General features: G+C 38.2%; 1 long non-coding RNA gene across 1 annotated transcript in view; it reads left to right on the top strand.

Moving 5' to 3' along the window:
• LOC138153267 (uncharacterized) overlaps positions 1-10,891 on the top strand; it is a 151,219-nt gene extending 140,328 nt beyond the window's left edge. Inside the window, exons 2-3 of the long non-coding RNA XR_011166321.1 lie at positions 1,528-1,742; positions 9,045-10,891. This is a non-coding gene — a long non-coding RNA (uncharacterized lncRNA). The remainder of the gene's footprint in view (positions 1-1,527; positions 1,743-9,044) is intronic.
• Positions 10,892-17,619: the final 6,728 nt, after the last annotated feature.

Here is a 17,619-nt window from a genome sequence, read left to right as displayed (position 1 = left end):
TGTGGAGTTAGGAAGACCAGAGTTCAAATCCCGCTGAAGACACTTATTAGCTGGGACCCAGAACAAGCCACTTAACATCTCCCAGCCTCAGTTTCCTCATATGTAAAATGGGGATAATGATAGCACCTACTCAACAGAGTTTTTTTTTTTTTTTTTATTAAGCAATCAGGGTTAAGTAACTTGCTCAGTTATTTCTGGGTGTGGTGCTGAGTGTCTGAGCCCAGGATTCGATCTCCAGGTCGTCCCAACACTGGAGCTGGTGCTCTTACTCGCTGAGCCACCTGGCTGCCCCTAAGCAATTGGGGTTAAGTAACTTGCTCAAGGTTACACGGCCAGGTGTTTCTGGGTGGGTGCTAAGTGTCTGAGCCCGGGATTCGATCTCCAGGTCGTTCTGACACTGGAGCCGGTGCTCTTACTCGCTGTGCTACCTGGCCGCCCCTCAACAGAGTTGTTGTGAGGATCAAATGAAACAACATATATAATGCATCTGTTAATAATTATAATGAGCATTTATGTAGTGTTTTGAGGTTTAACAAGTGCTTTAATAATATTGTCCCACTCCATCCTCATAACAACTTTATGAGATATGTACCATTATTATCCCAACTTTACAGATAAGGAAACTGAGGCAAGCAGAGGTTAAATGACTTGCCTAGGGTCATAGAGCTAATTAGTATCTGAGGTTGGGTTTGAACTCAGATCTTCCTGGCTCCAGGGTTGTTGTTCTATCCTGTGTCACTTAGCTGCCTTGTAAAACGTGAATGTACTATATAATCTTAGCTGTTTAATCCTAGCTATATAATCCTATCTATTTTAGTTTATCTTCAAGGACAACCATTATCAGTCCTTGGATTTTTTTCCCCTAACAGTTTTAAATTGTTTCAGGAAACAACTGTCAGCTGCAAAGTCTCTGAGTGCCTTCCCAGCCCATGGCACATAATCTCTTATATCAGAATCTTTTACCTCTGTGATAAGAGTCCTCAGTTTCAGCTGAAGTGAAAAGGTTAAGAAATAGAATCCAAATTGGCTTCTCTTCCCAGAAATTCTGCTGGGGCATGGTACAGCTTTCAACGCATTTGTTCCCATGCTGACCTCAGGCTTGCTCTCCCTACTTCCCACTCTTCTGCTAAAGCTTTGGAACCATGGTGGTCAGCCCTTGTGACAACAGCTGGAGTTCTACTGAGAGCCAGTACAGAAGCATGGCTAGCTCTGTGTCCACCAGGACAGAAGAATTCTGGCTCATGAAGGTAACTGAATGAAACAGTGCCCAAGGCTGTCAATTTGTTGTTCATGTTGTTCACTTGTTTTTCAGTTATGTTTGACTGTCATGGTCCCATTTAGGGTTTTATGAATGGGTTTGCCATTTCCTTCTCAAGCCCATTTTTACAGATGAGGAAACTGAGGCAGAGATTAAATGACTTGGCCAGAGTCACATGGTTAAGTAAGTGTCTGAGGGCAGATCTGAACTCAGGTCTTCCTGACTCTAGACCTGGCACTCTATTCACCATGTCACCTTGTTGCCCACAGGTGCCAAACAGCTACTATTCTGTTGAAGTTACTTTGTATCTGGATCCTGATACTGCTTCAGACCTTCTTGATTGTTGTTTGTTACTTCCTGTTTGATCCTGTTCTGTACTTCTTGGATATGTCTCCTCTTCCCCTAAGAACTTCGGTTTGTGTCTGGCTATTTGAAAGGATGACTGGTGGAGAGTGAGGCTGAGCACATCTCCCTCATTCCACAGGTAAACAAATATTCTTTGGCATAGAAATGTTAAGTGATTTTTGGCAAGTTTCAAAACTGGCATCAAAACCTAGTAGTTACCTGTAATGTAAATGTAATTACTTGATTCATGGTATTCATGCTAGGACTACAGGTAGCTAACCTTAGTGCATGCAACCAATATGATACATAGTATCTATAATGCTGTATACAGTCACCAAATACATAGATAACATGTAGAAACACAATACAGGCACCTACATCAAGTGAACTACAATTCTTTACATTGCACCACTCAGGGTAGTGTAGGAGAAGACATGGGCCTCTGGATCCTAATCATGCAAAAATGCTCATAGCCAAAGGATGTATACTCCAGGCAGTAAACACCCTTGGTAACCACAGATTCCATGACCGCTCCTGCTTCCATCAAGCCTGGTGCTCCCGCCACTTCAGTCCCTGACTAAATACTTGATTTGTGACTGTTCCTTTCTTGTCTGTCTGCTTTATTGCTATAACTCTGCTTTCTATGTCAACAAACCTTTTATTATTAGGCACCTACTATGTGCTAAGCAAGTATTGTGCTAAGCCCTGGAGATAAAAAGAAGTCTAAAAATGAAGGGGAACATGGTATTATAGTTTAGATATGACCATAATTCCAGTGCTAGTTAGAAAAAAAAGTAGAGCATTGTAAAGATTTTTAGTACTTTAACCATGACCAACATTTCTGTGTAAAGGCAGTTGGTCAATTAGTTTTATGGCCTTCCTGATCAATTTGAGGAACTTACAGTATATGAAGTCTTCTCTGGGGCCTGGAAATATTTCACCATGGAGAGTGTGGACATGCCTATAGGTACCTTGTAAACATTCAACAGATAGTTTCTGATTGATTTTCAGTGGGATGATCCTCCAAGATGATTGGCTGGCAGGGACTCAGGAGAATAGACTTAGGTTCCAGGCAGGCTTGGGAGTAGACAAGCTCTCAAAGGCTGGTGCTGTTCTTATTCTTCTAGCAGGATGACCTCTTCTCACCTTAGTTAGTCCATTGATCCTTAAACAAGGTAGTAGGACGCAACAGCCAGCCCTGATAAGGAGAATCCTGACAGTTGCACCAACTTGTCTCTTTTGCTCTGGGATATTTCTTTCTTCCATCTGCATCCCATTACTTTCTATGAGTTCATTTCTCTCCCTCCAACCCCAGGTATCCTTCCTACTCTGTGTGTGTGTGTGTGTGTGTGGGTGGGTGTGCACATGTGAGAAAGAGAGACAGAGATAGAGAGCTGAAGGAATCTGCTTCATCTGCCCTTCCCCCCCTACCCCAAACTTTGTAGGGACTGACTTCTGCAAATATATGAGGTCTATGTGAACATAAATCACAGGTATTATAATTTGCCATTTAATATAGGTGCATCTGCAAATCACAAAATGCGCGCGTGTGTGTATATGTGTGTTTACCTGCCATGTGGCTATTACATACAATTACATGCTATTACGTGCAACTAATCTTAGTATATACAACCAATATGGTACATAGCACCCATAATGCAATGTACAGTCACAAAATACTGGTCACATACAGAAACACAATACAAACACATATAACAATAGTATATGCATGCCATGGCATACTTCCAAAAATTGTAAATTAATATTGTCGTTTGTGAGTCATTTTTGAGGAGAACTAATGACATCATGGGTGATGTCTTGACTTGCCTGTGAATTGGATTTTAGTGAGGCCTAATTCTCTTTTTCTGAGTCATCAAAGTTCATATAATCAATCAATAAAGATACATTGTGAAAGAAATACATAGGTTACATATAATGCATCTTGGTATATTTTACTGTTATACTATACTATACTATTATGTTATATTGCATTATATTATATATTATACCCACTTCTACAATGGGGTTTGCATTAGTAAAGACTTGGTTTTTTCCCCTAATGTATTATAAGGAGATATGCAAAGCACTTTAAAGCACTTATGATTTACCAGACACCGTGTGCTAAGCACTTGGGGATTCCAATATAAGTTGATATTCCTGGGCAACCACCTGAGTTTGAGGCTGACTGAGGGTGATTATTCATGGTTATATTGGTGAACAGGACTAACCTTGAGCTTATGGATGCTCCAGTCTGTGACAATTTCCAGACTCTATAGATGAACTTGGTTCCCTTGGTGTCTTCACAGGTAGAGTATTTAGATAAAAAGGGATTGTCGCTCAGTTGAGTCCTCTCATTTCAATAGTCACCTAGTTACGGGGATAGACTTAGCTGGCTTCTTTGAGGGTCCCAATGTGTCTTTATTCATCTAACTTTGAGATATATGTGGCCCCTTCTCTTTTCTGACACTGTCACCACCATGGTGCAGGCCTTCAACACCTCACTTATGTGTAATTGCAATAACCTACTGGATGTTCTCCCTGGCTCAAGTTTCACCTATGGACTCAGAGAGCAGAATGAAGCATATTTTTTCCCATTATTTTTCTTGCTTTCTTTTTTGGAACAAGGCTAATATGGAAATAGGTTTTACATAACTTCATATGTATGATGGATATTGTCTTTCTTGTCTTTTGGGTAGAGGAGGAAGTAGAGAGAGGGATTTGGAACTGAAAAAATGTTTCTCCCTACTCCAGTCCATTCTCTACTTAACTGTCAAATTGATCTTCTTAAAGCATACATCTAACCATGCAACCCCACCAACCTTCTTTTAATAAACTCCAGAGACTCTCTATCATTTCTGGGATTAAATACAGTCTCTGTTTTGCATTCAAGACCCTTCATTATATGGGCCCCTTGCTGGCTTTCTTGTCTTCTTATACCTTTCTCTTACTCATCCCATGTACTCTTTGATCCAGTGACACTGTACAAGAAATTTCATTGCCAAATTTCAGCCATCTTTGTTTTCATCCCTCATGCCTGGATCTCTCTCTCTCTGTCTCTATCTCTCCCTTCTTCCCTCCCTTCCTCCCCCCCCTCTTTCCCCTTCTCTCTCCTTGGCTGCTTATTTCATCTTTCCTCCTGTTCACCAAGGAGTTATATCAACTCCCCAAATGGCAATAGTTTTGATGCAATGTCTTTGTGGGGTGCTTTCTCTTCTCCTGGGTCTATTTTGGAGATAAATTCTCTCTAATCTTTTATCTACTTTGTGTGGGATGGCTTTCCAAGAGCCTATGTAGAAGATAGTGATGGTGGTGGTTTATGTGTGTGTGTGTGTGTGTGTGTGTGTGTGTGTGTGTGTGTGTGAGAGAGAGAGAGAGAGAGAGAGAGAGAGAGAGAGAGAGAGAGAGAGAGAGAGAGAGAGAGAGAGAGAGAGAGAGAGACAGAGAGAGAGAGAGAGAGACAGAGACAGAGACAGAGTGAGACAGAGACAGAAAGAGAGAGAGAAAGAGATAGACACAGAGAAACAGAGAGAGACAGAGGCTGCAGAAAGACCCACCTGTGACATTGTACACAGACAGCAACCTTTTAATATAAGAAAAATTTGGTGCCAGTAGAATTTTTCTTTGGGGAATAATTTACCTTCAAGAGACTCCTACAAAAATGAAAATAGTTTCAGGGTCTGTACTTGAAGGTGACATATAAAGAGAAATTGCAACTGATATAGTTGCTGATTTGATGTGTCCAAGAGAGGTGAACAGGGCTTATGTACTCTGAATAGACCAAATGTAATCTTAATTATCCTAAGACCTTTTCAGAAACTTTCCAAAGATTGAACTGGCCTCTGATTAGAAGTAGAGGAAAGACTAAAAAAAAACTCAAAACACCTATTTCATAACCTCTCACTTTTAAAGATAAAGGCGTCATTTCTATTCAGGCTTTTAGAGTGGTGAGAGCAATAGGTAACTGAAGTTTCAGGTTTCCAACAAGGTCTGGCATTGCTGCAAGTGTGTTAGCTGAACTATCAGACAAGTTCTGAGAGGAAGGAAGCATCTAGAACAGAGTGAGGATAGCATCATTTTATGGACTCCCCAGGAAAGTTTGGGCTTCATTTTTTTTGTTTGTTTTCATGCCAGTGAGCTCAGGCCATTCTTAGCCTCATGCACATATGAGCCACAGTACCTGAATGAAATTTCTCTGCCTCTCAAAAGATCTAGAAATAAATAACTAGCTAGGATTAAAATAGATTTTCTCAATTTATACTTAAAGGAAGAAGACAGAAAAGAAAAAAAAAGAGTCAAAAGATAATTTCTGGTCTAAGACAAAATAGAAGCACTATGGAATCAATCTATAGACCACTGGACTTGCATAGAAAAAGACATAGATTTGAATATTACCTGAGATACTTCTAGCTCTGTAAGTCTGGACAGTTTAGTACTCCACTCCGGGCCTCAATATCTTCACCCATGAAATGAAATTGGATGTAATGACCTCAAAGTTTTCTTTCTATCTCTGAATCCTATGGGACCATGAATATTGTAAAGTTGGTAAAATTTGCTCTTGGGGTCTTTTCATTTTCTCTTTCAATGTTCCTTTGCCTTTCTGCCCTTCTGCCCCTTTACCTCTCTTCTTCATTTACCCTATGCTCCATTCTCTTCCCTATCACTCTTAACTAGCTGTCATAGTTCAACTCCCAAGTATTTATTAGACACCTGTTTTGGGTCAGCCTCAATGCTAGGTACTGGTTCTGCTTAAGACAAAAAAAAAAAAAAAACAATCCTCATGGGGTTTATATTTTGTTCTCCTAAGGTGTTTGAGGCAAAAAGATCTGGTGAAAAAGACATAAATCTGAAATTGAGAGACCTAGATTGGAGTTCCAACTCAAATACTTACTACCTGTGCAACCTATGGAAAATCCCCTCAGGCCTTTGAGCCTATCTATCCATCTATATCTATCTATCTATCTATCTATCTATCTATCTATCTATCTATCTATCTATCTACCTATCTATCTATCTATCATCTATCTATCTATCTATCTATCTATCTATCTATCTATCTATCTATCTATCTATCTATCTAATCATCTAATGAAGGAGCTGAACTTGACATGACCCAAGGGTTAATCCAGTTCTAAATCATCATCATCTTCATCATCATCATCATCATCACCATCACCATCATCACCACCACCATCATCACCACCATCATCTCTCTATATGAGATAATATTGGAAAAGCACTCAGTACAGTGCCTGACACATAGGAGGTACTTAATAAATGCTTTTCTCTTCCCCCTTACCCTAATACTTAGGAAATTAAAGGTGTTTGAGCTCCAACAGGTATTTACATTTTCATAGGAATCTCTTGAAGATCAAGACATTGATACCCAAAGAAATGTCTTTAAATATTAGAATTTGAAGCACACTTTCCTGCTGCCTCTCAAAAAAGGCCATTTAATTAGCTTCCAGCTCATAAGACAGATCCTGGGGAAGAGTTAATACTGATTATTTTATTTCAATCCCAGAACAGAAACTCTGACTCTGGCACCCTCGTATTAACTTTTACTTCATCTTATCTTGAATCAGGTCACCAGGCCCCTTCCCAATAATTTCCAAACTATGGTACTCAGGATGAACCCGCCTCTCCCTCCTTGAGTTATCCTTACTGTATTGCCTTCCTAATTATTATGTAAACTCACTGAAGGCAAGGACTATTTTGATTTTTTATTTTTCTATTTCTTGTGCTTAACACAGTTCCTGGCACATAGTAATTCCTTAATAAATGTTTTAAAAATAATATATTAATTCATGCAAACAGACATAAATTAATTTTATTTATTATTAATGACTGCACATGTGTTTATAACTCTCATTATTTATTGATCATTAACTCCATCCCAAAAGATGCATAATATGCTGCTAAAAGATGTTCTCTGTGGTTGGGGGAAGTTAATCCACTTAATTTTGAAACTCCTTCCCTTTCTTGATTGATGAGAGGATGAATGAAAACTCACCTAGCCCACTAAAACTAGCTTGCCTCAGACTAGACTTGACAATGTTTCTCATCCAGTTCATCTGTCCACTGTGGTTGTCTTGGCATGAACCTTGTTGCTCTGCACACATCTTCTACCTATTGAGCACAGTAATCAAATCAATACTACCATTGCTTCTACGAAGGACACATCAATCAACTCACCATTCTTGTGACTTCCCTCACCAAAACTCCCTTCTCTGGCCAATCTTTCTCTATATGAATTCTCTACCCCTCCTCCCCCCTTAGTATGTACACTCTTTGCTGGTAATGACTATCTCACTTTCATACTTGTATTCCCAGTGATTAGCATAGTGCTTGTTGCATAAAAGGACCATATGGCAAAGCGGATAGGAGGAAAAGGAATAAGTATTTGTGTAGATGTGCCAGGCACAATGCTAAGTATTTTCTCAATTGGATCTCACAGCCCAGGGAGGTAGGTACTGTTCTTATCCTCATTTGGCAGTTGAAGAAACTGAAATAAACAGAGTTTGGGTAATTTACTCAGGATGCCACAACTAGTAAATGTCTGAGGATGAATTTAAACTCAGATCCTCCTGACTCCAGGCCCAGCACTCTATCAATTTTATCACCTAGTCTATCCGGTGAGTAGAGCTTGGGACTTGGAGTCAGGAAGACCTAAGTTCAAATCTTTTCTCGGACACTTAATGTGTGACCCTAGGATAGTCATTTAATTTTTTAATTTCAGTTTCTTCATCTATAAAATGGTTGAATTAATAGTTGTTATTTCAAAAAGTTGTGAGACTCAAGTAAGTTAATATAGGTTAAGTACTTTATAAATCTTAAAACAGTATTTAAATGACAACTATTATTACATGTCTTTTCATTCATTTGTATATTAAATCCAAATTCACCTATTTTTTCAGTTGACAGTAGCAATAAAAAAATAGGATAGCTTGGCTAAAGAAAATTCGGAAATAATCCCTGAATCTCTTTCGAACTCCAAAACCTCTCCCTTCCCCCTCTAAAAGTCTGTCAAAAAATGTGTAGTAATAACATTTGAGGTCTTCAGTTTCTCTTCTTACTTCCCCTAGTTGCCTTATTGTGGGGATATTGAGGAGAAGAGAAATTACTGAAAGATGGACTTGGGGAGAATGAGGGGTTGGGGACATTTTAATTGTTTAAAGTATTTTAGAAATTAAATAATTGAATAAATGTGAACTGTTTAACAAGAGAGAAACTGAAGATGATAATGTCCCTGAATAACACTGCCTGGATTTTCTCAATAGCCCTCAACTGCCTCCAAAACAAAGTGGAAGCAATGGTCCTAGATCAATTTCATGTTGGAAGCATCCAGTTCCAATCCTAGGAGCCATTTCTGGGTTTTTCAACTTCAGTTCCTCTCGAGACACAGTAGATGGCAGTGTGTCACACTAATTCCTGTCTTTTTCAGGCTTCCTTCCTGGCTTTAAGTTGAAGTGAAGCTGAGAAACCAAGAGATTACATCAATGGGCACAGTTGGTGATTTCCTGTGTCCAGGCAGAAGAAAAAACTGAAGTTGTCCTCCTAGGAAACACTTTCAGACCTAAGTTGATTCACGCTGATTCAGCAAAGCGAACTGCAGTTGTTTTTAATCACGGCAATACCAGAGAGCATCACATTTCCTGAAATGCAAAGCCTGGGAAAATCTGGACTTTCCATGTTTCTTATCCAAAGAAGGGCACAATCCATTAGCTTAGGATTCACTGGCCTGACTCAGAGAGCTTTATTTTTCATTTGTCCTCTTTATAGTAAGAACATAGCAGGGCATAATACACAAATATGATGTAAGCATGAACCACGTTCTCATATTTTAAATAACACACTCTGGCTATATCAAGTAAATTCATAGGTTAATTTCTACAGACAAAACCTGAAACCTGAATCCAGGAGTTAAGCACTAGTGTGGTCCAGTGATTCCATGTCCAAAGGCCAAATTTAGTATGGTGACCTCACTCATTAAAACATCTTTAAGACACTTCACGCTTTTGGATATTTCATAAGTATTCTGTCAGTTCTAACGTGACCCAGTAAAGTACATAAGTGCTTTCAATATTAATTATTCAGCAATGATTTCAGATGATAAAGCTGAAATTGGGTAGAGAGAAGATTAAGAAATTTGGGAGCAATGATCTCTTTCTCAGTAGGCAAAGAAATCATATCTAATATGATCTTTATTATCAAAAGCTCTAGTGGTAGGCAAAAGAAGTGGATAATTAGGTCAGTAGCAGTAATTACTTCAGTATGCGAGTTCCACAAGCATTTTTCAGAAGAAGAAAAGCAAACCAAAAACCATCTGAAAATGGCTTAAAATCACAAATGATAGAAAGGTAATTTAACACAGCTCTAAAGTATTACCTTATTCCCACTGAATTGGAAAATATGTTAAAAGATGGAAAAATTAAATGTTGGCAGTGCTGTGGGAAAATAGGCATGCTCATTTACTGCTAGCAGGGCTGTGATAATGATGTGAGTGTTTGGGAAAATAATTTGGAATTATACTATAAAAGTTACTAAATCTTTTGCACCCTTTGAGTCATGATCCTGCTGCTAGGTTTCTATGCCAAGGAGGTTATTAAAAATTGAAGGAAGAGAAGATACAACTGTTTGAAAATACTCACGGCACCATTATTTGTAAACAGTCATAAAATAAACTATATGCTTGACAATTAGGAAATGACTGAACAAATTGTGGCATGTGAATGTGATGGAATATTTTTGCACCATAAGGAATCACAGATTTGAAGAAGAAATGTGGAAAGTCTTGCATGCACTGATACAGAGGGAAGAAAACAGAACCCAAAACAACACATACCCACACTGACTACTGGGCAAATGAAGAAAATCTTAAAAGAAAACATGACAAAGATTAAATAAAATAGAAAATGTTGATATTAACATGTTAAAGCTAAAATATTCAGTCTTATTAACAAAGAGTAAGTGATAAAATTTGATTACAATATTTTCAAAAACACTCTCATAGTTTTACTCAACAGTTTAGCAGGCATTATTTACTAGTAATAAATGATAAAGGTATAATAAATTTGTTATTTAAAATTAGAGTGATTTTAAATATTGTCTACTATAGTAAACAAATACATCAATTAAAAATGTAAAAAGTGACTTCTGAGAAGGCTGGACCTGCTGATGTAAACATAAGGCAACAAGTGATTACTTACTAAGTGTTTCTATGTGCCAGGCACTGTACTTAGGTTATTTGGAATATTCAAATTAAGTAGTCATTTCATCACTTATATAATAAAGAACAACAGACTTAAACATACAAGCTACTTATAAAATATTACTTGATCTTTGTTATTAAATGCCCTAATGGTCAGCAGAGGGTAAAGGATTATTAGAATACAGATTTTAACCAAGTCAGATTCATGCTGTTCCTTACACATCCCCCTTCTCTCTATTTTGTGCTGGCTGTCCTTGCCTGGAATGCACTCCTTCCTCATTTCTGACTTCCCTCCTGACTCAGGTCAAGCATCAGATTCTATATATTCTATTCTAAGCCTTTTGTAATTCCACCAACTGCTAGTGTTTTCTTTTAAATTTTTGTATATTCTTAATGAAGACCTTTTAGACTCTGAAGATCTTCTTCCTAACTCCCACTCTCACTGAAATCGGGCTCCCTAGAGCAAGGCTAGCTTTATTTCCCCTTCAGGATTCTAGGTTACTTCTGAAAAGCTGGGGGTGATTATTCTCTAATGCTATCAGCTGGAGCCCCATTTTGGCATGTTCTCCCCAATGTTACCTGCCAGTGATTAGAAACCCCAATTTCATTTAGCTTTTTAGAGTCATTTATCTTTTAGAGATGGATATTGACTTAGAGATAGAGCAAAAACAGAAGAACAAATGTTTCCTTCTAATCACAGAAGAGAACATTCTTCCTTATACTAACACTTTGGTCCCTGGGACAGTGTATTCAAACATAGGAGAGTTCCTACTAAGCATTTGCCCCACCAAGTTCACTTCTGAATATAGCTTTGATAAAGGATGAGGTTCCCTCTCCCCCACAAGGACTCAGCATCTTGTCTGTGGTGTTATTCTCCTGAAAGGTTAGGTCCCAGTCTGTCCTCAAGGCTGTGCTGGTGGACTGCAAACTTTCTTACATTCACAATTCAACTTTCTCTTGGTTCAGCTGAGTTATTTCAGTCCCAATAAGAGAGCTTCTTTACTCTGTATTGTCTGGTATATATTATTCCATGTACATTTTATCTAATTTCTTGGATAAATGAATTTCTTTGTTAATTGCTGTGAGTGATAATTGTGGAACCCTGATTTGGTGGTTAGGGAGTCAACTCTTAGATATAAAGCTTGGGTTCTTCTTTCTCAATCATTGAACAGCAATAAGAAGTGTAGCTTGAATCTGAAAATTATAGCCCCTAGACTAATAATATTTAAGGAAATTTAAGATATTATTCTATTATGGTATCCTCTCTCTTTGAGGAGAGCAGAGTGGTCAAGCTTCTGGCCCCAACTTTTAAACTATTAAAATCTCACTTGGAGAAGGGCAGGTGGAGAAGATGCTAGAGATGTTTTTTTTTCCTGCCTTTGAGTACACAGCGATGCCCTCATACTGCATATTGGGGGACCCCTCCTCACTATACTTTCTTTGTCTTTTTATCTCAGGAGTTCTATCACTTTCTGAGGGATAGAAACCGTAGAGAGTCTCTTATAGATTACTTCTATAGTCAATTTATATTCTACCCAGCAAGAATAGTCCAACAGACTCCGGGAAAGGTATCTTTTCTGTTCTGTCCCATTTCTTAGAAGTTCCTTTCCTTAAAGCTTTTGCTTCTGTCTCAAATAATTATGTGTACAAATATTCTCCCTGAGCTCTTTCCCATTTATCTTTGCATGTCTTTTCTGCCTGCCAGTAGTCTATGACTGTTAGATGTTCTTATAGCTAACTTGCTCATTCCAAGTAATTAATCTGATTGAGCTCATTCCCATTTTAGTGAACAATTATTGGCATATTTATTTTTGAGCTAAAATTTCCCTAAAGTGATCCATCTGCACTTTTCCCCCCATTTACTTGAATATTTTATATTCCAGAAATGATAAAATACACTTCCTTCTCATTAGTAGAAGGGTGATAGACTATGAATGTGGAATTTCTATGCACTGTCACATAAAGTCTTTGTGTTGATGAGGGAGTGGATAGAGTTCTAGGCCTGTAGTCAGGAAGGTCTGAGTTCATGTCTGTTCTCAGACACTCATTAATTGTGTGACCATGGGCAAGACAGTTAACCTTTTTCTGTCTCAGTTTCTCAACTATAAAATTGGGATAATAGTACCCTCTGCCTTTCAGGGTTACTATGAGAATCAAATGAGATAGTACTGGTAAATACCTGGAACATAGTAGATGCTTAATGAGATAGTCTTTGTAAGTGGTGGGCATGTAATAGGTGCTTAACAAAAGTTTATTCCCTCCTCCCACCCACTTTTTCCCCCATGTTATAAAGGAAAGTTAAATGGTTGGCAGGGGGAGGACTTATTGGGAGATTAGTTGGATCTATAAAAAGGGTGTCAATAAACTATTTTTTAGAGTATATTCTTGTTTTGATGGAAGTACCTTAAGAGTGTGAATTGAGATCTTCAGATACAAACTATTACCAAAGCTAAGAGATATGTCTGTGATCCTCTTACATGTTAAAAAGATGCAAAGTTCATGGAAGGATGATAGATAACAGTTTTTTTATTTATTTTTATTAATTTATTTTTCCCCAGTTACATGTAAAAACAATTTTAAATATTTGTTTTTAAAGCTTTGAGTTCCAAATTCTCTCCCTTCCCCCCTCTTCACACTGCCTCATTGAGAAAGCAAGCAATTTAACATAGGTTATAAATGTGTAGACATGCAAAACATTTCTATAATGGTCATGTTGTGAAAGAAAATATAGACCAAAATAAAGACCATAAGAAAAATAAAGTAAAAAAAAAAAGTGTTCTTCAATCAGTATTCAAACACCATCAATTATTTCTCTGGGCATAGATAGCGTTTTTAATCATAAATCCTTCAGAGATGTCTTGGATCATTATATTGCTGAGTCAGTCACAGCTGATCATCTTACAATATTGCTGTTACTTTATACACGGTGCATTTCAATTTGCATCAGCTTATGTCTTTACAGGTTTTTCTGAGAGTATCCTGCTCATCATTTCTTATAATCACATACACTTTGTTCAGGCATTTGTATCCCCTCAATTTTCAATTCTTTGTCACCAGAAAAGAGCTGCTATGGATATTTTTGTATATACAAGTCTTTTCCTCTTTTTTTTTAATTTTTTTGGGATACAGAGCTAGTAGTGGTACTGCTAGGTCAAAGAGTATGCATGATATTATCGTCCTTTGTACCTAGTTCCACGTTGCTCTACAGAACAGTTGAATCAGTTAATAACTCCACAAATAGTGCATTAATGTCCCATATTCCCCACACCCCCTCCAACATTTGTCATTTTCCTTTTCTGTCCTGTTAGCCAACCTAATAGGTAGGAGGTAGTACCACAAAATTGTTTTAATTTGCATTCCCCTAGTCAATAGTGTTAGAACATTTTCTTAACATGGCTATAAATAGCTTTGATTACTTCATCTGAAAATTGTTCATATCTTTTGATGAGTTATCAATTGGGGAATGGCTCTTATTTTTATACATTTGACTCAGTTCTCTATATGTTTGAGAAATGAGGCTTTTATCAGAGAAACTTCCTTCAAAATTTTTTCACAGTTACTACTGCTAACTGCATTTTTCTCCCTCTTATTCTCCTTCCCACCCTGTTGTTTTTTTCATTCTCTCTCCTTTTGTCCTCTCCCTTTTCAAAAGTATTTTGCTTCTGACTATCCCTCCCCAAATCTGCCCTCCCTTCTATCACCTTGCCCCCTTCTTTTTCATTTCCAACTTTTCTATAGGGTAAGATAGATTCCTTTACCCAACTGAGTGTGTATGTTTTTCCCTCTTTGAGCCAATTCTGATGAGAGTAAGTTTTACTTGCTTCCTCTCTTCTCTCCTCTCTTCCCCTTCACTGTAAAAGCTCTTTCTTGTCTCTTTTATGTGAGATAATTTATCCTATTCTACCTCTCCTTATTCCTTTCTCCCAGTACATTCCTCTCTCACTTCTTAATTTTATTTTTTAAGATATTGTCCCTTCATATTCAACTCACACCTGTGCCCTCTGTCTATATATACTCCTTCTAACTGCCCTAATAATGAGAACATTCTTTTTTTTTTAAAAGCAATTGGGGTTAAGTAACTTGCTCAAGGTTACACGGCCAGTTATTTCTGGGTGTGGTAGTATCTGAGCCCAGATTTGATCCCAGGTCATCCCGATTCTGGGGCCGGTGCTCTTACTCACTGAGTCACCTGGCTGCCCCTAAGCAATTGGGGTTAAGTAACTTGCTCACGGTTACACGGCCAGGTGTTTCTGGGTGGGTGCTAAGTGTCTGAGCCCGCATTTGATCCCAGGTCATCCCGACTCTGGGGCCGGTCTTCTGACTCACTGTGCTACCTGGCTGCTCCAATGAGAACATTCTTATGAGTTACAAGTATCATCTTTCCATGTAGGAATGTAAGCAGTTTAACTTTTTCTTTTTTTGCTTTTTGGAAGGGGAAAGCAGGACAATTGGGGTTAAATGACTTGCCCAAGGTCACCTGGCTAGTAAGTTGTAGCAGCAAGCACCCCAAGCACATCCGCAGGGTTTGCTGCCCATACAGGTTCTTGGATCTGCTTTGTTAAAGGAAAGCAACTCAAAATGGGTTAACAAGCTTACTTTAATCAGTCAGACATATATCGTTTACCTTGTTCAGGGGAAAAAGGTCAGCACCCCAAACTTCAAAATATACAGACAGAATTATCAAGACATTAAAGATCAAGTAGACAGCTTTCCAAACTGTCCAACCATTACATCCATACCCAGTCAACATCTGGGTTTCCAAAGCTGGGGGACTCTCAACAACGGCTTCCCAGAATTCAAATCAAATCACAGAACACTTCTCAAAGTGAGTCCCAAAACAAAGCTACACATCAGGGCTTATATAGCCTTCTCCTGGCTCAGAGAATATAACAACCTTTTGGACCCACTGGCCAATCAAAAAGTATCAACTGAAAAACAAGCCTCCCACCCCAGTCTCCAGGTGCACTTTAGCCTAGGGGCAGGGAAGATCTTTAAATTTGCATTTCCATTACATAAGTGTGTCAAATGTCTGAGGCTGGATTTGAACTCAGGTCCTTCTGACTCCAGGGCCAGTGCTCTATGCACTTTGCCACTTAGCCACCCCAACAGTTTAACTCATTAAGTCCCTTATAATTTCCATTTCCTGTTTACCTTTTCATGTTTCTCTTGAGTCTTATATTTGAAAGCCAAATTTTCTATTCAACTCTGGTCTTTTCATCAAGAATGCTTGAAAGTCCTTTGTTTCTTTGAATATCCATTTTCCCCCTGAAGGATTATACTAAGTTTTGCTGGATAGGTGATCTTTGGTTATAATTCTAGCTTTTTTGCCCTCTGTAATATCATATTCCATTTTCCCCCTATTCTTTAATATAGGAGCTGCTAAATCTTGTGTTATCCTGACTGTGGCTCCAAGATACTTGAATTGTTTCTTTCTGATTGCTTCTATTATTTTCTCCTTGTCATGGGAGCTCTGGAATTTGCTATAGTATTCCTGGGAGTTTTTCATTTTGGGATCTCTTTCAGGAGGTAATCAGTAAATTCCTTCAATATCTATTTTGCCTTCTGGTTCTAGAATATCAGGGCAATTTTCCTTGATAATTTCTTGAAAGGTGATGTATAAGCTCTTTTTTAGACCTTGGCTTTCAAGTAGTCCAGTAATTTTAAAATTATCTCTCCTGGATCTATTTTCTAGGTCAGCTGTTTTTCCAATGAGATATTCACATTTTTTTCCTATTTTTTAAAATTCATTTGTTTTTTTCCCCTTGATTTCTCATCAAGTCATTAGCTTTGATTTGCTCAATTCTGATTTTTAAGGAATTATTTTCTTCAGTGAGCTTTTAGGACTCCTTTTGCCTGGGTCAGTTCCAGTTTTTAAAGAGATCTTTATTTTTTCTTCATTGAATTTTTGTGCCTCTTTTTCCATTTGGTCAATTCTGCTTTTTAAGGTGTTATTGTGTGTGTGTGTGTGTGTGTGTGTGTGTGTGTGTGTGTGTATCTCTTTTACCAAATGGTTGACTCATTTTCCATGATTTTCTTACATCACTCTCATTTTTCTTCCCAATTTTTCCTCTACCTCTCTTACTTGACTTTTTCAAAATCCTTTTTGGGCCCTTCCATGGCCTGAGGCCAATTCACATTTTTCTTGGAGGCTTTGGATATAGGAGCTTTGACTCTGTTATCTTCTTATAAGTCTGTGTTTTGATCTTCCTTGTCACCATAGTAACTTTCTATGATCAGAAATTTTTTTTTGTTGTCTGCTCATTTTCTAGCCTATTACTTGATTTTTAATTCTTTGCTAAAATAGGACTCTCCTTCCATGATGGAGGACACACTGTCCCAAGCTTCAGGGGGTTTGTGCATCTATTGTCAGAGATACTTCTGGGGACCTGTGCAATGTTAATGGCATTCATTAATAGGCCTATGTGTCCCCCTTTCCCTTGTAACAGGAGCCATGTTCCCAGGTCTAAAGGTACACAGGTACTTCAGTCACAGCTGTGATATATTCTGAGTGACTTAAAGCCCATTGGGGGAGGAACTTGCCTAAAGAGGAGCTTGTTTAAGGGGAAACTTGCTTACAGGGAGGTTTGCTTGTAGCAAGGCTTTCACACCTTTTGGTACCAAGCTAATTAGGCACTGAAGGTTTGTGGTGCCTTCTGGCTCTGAGCCTATTATTTGAAAACTATATATATATTAGGAGGTTGGTATTTTATTTTGGGTGCTCACGCATGAGAAGGACCTTTTGATTCCTGGACAGGACTCTGAGTAACCATTTGTTAAGAGCCCTCCGACTCCTCAGATGTTGGTGCTC

Source organism: Petaurus breviceps, unplaced genomic scaffold (genome assembly GCF_028583685.1).
Source record: "Petaurus breviceps papuanus isolate PSGF00001 unplaced genomic scaffold, PetGlider_PUasm1.0 90977, whole genome shotgun sequence".
NCBI classification, from domain to species: Eukaryota; Metazoa; Chordata; class Mammalia; order Diprotodontia; family Petauridae; genus Petaurus; species Petaurus breviceps.
The sequence above is the reverse complement of the archived record's forward strand: the minus strand, read 5'-3'. Positions and strand labels throughout refer to the sequence as shown.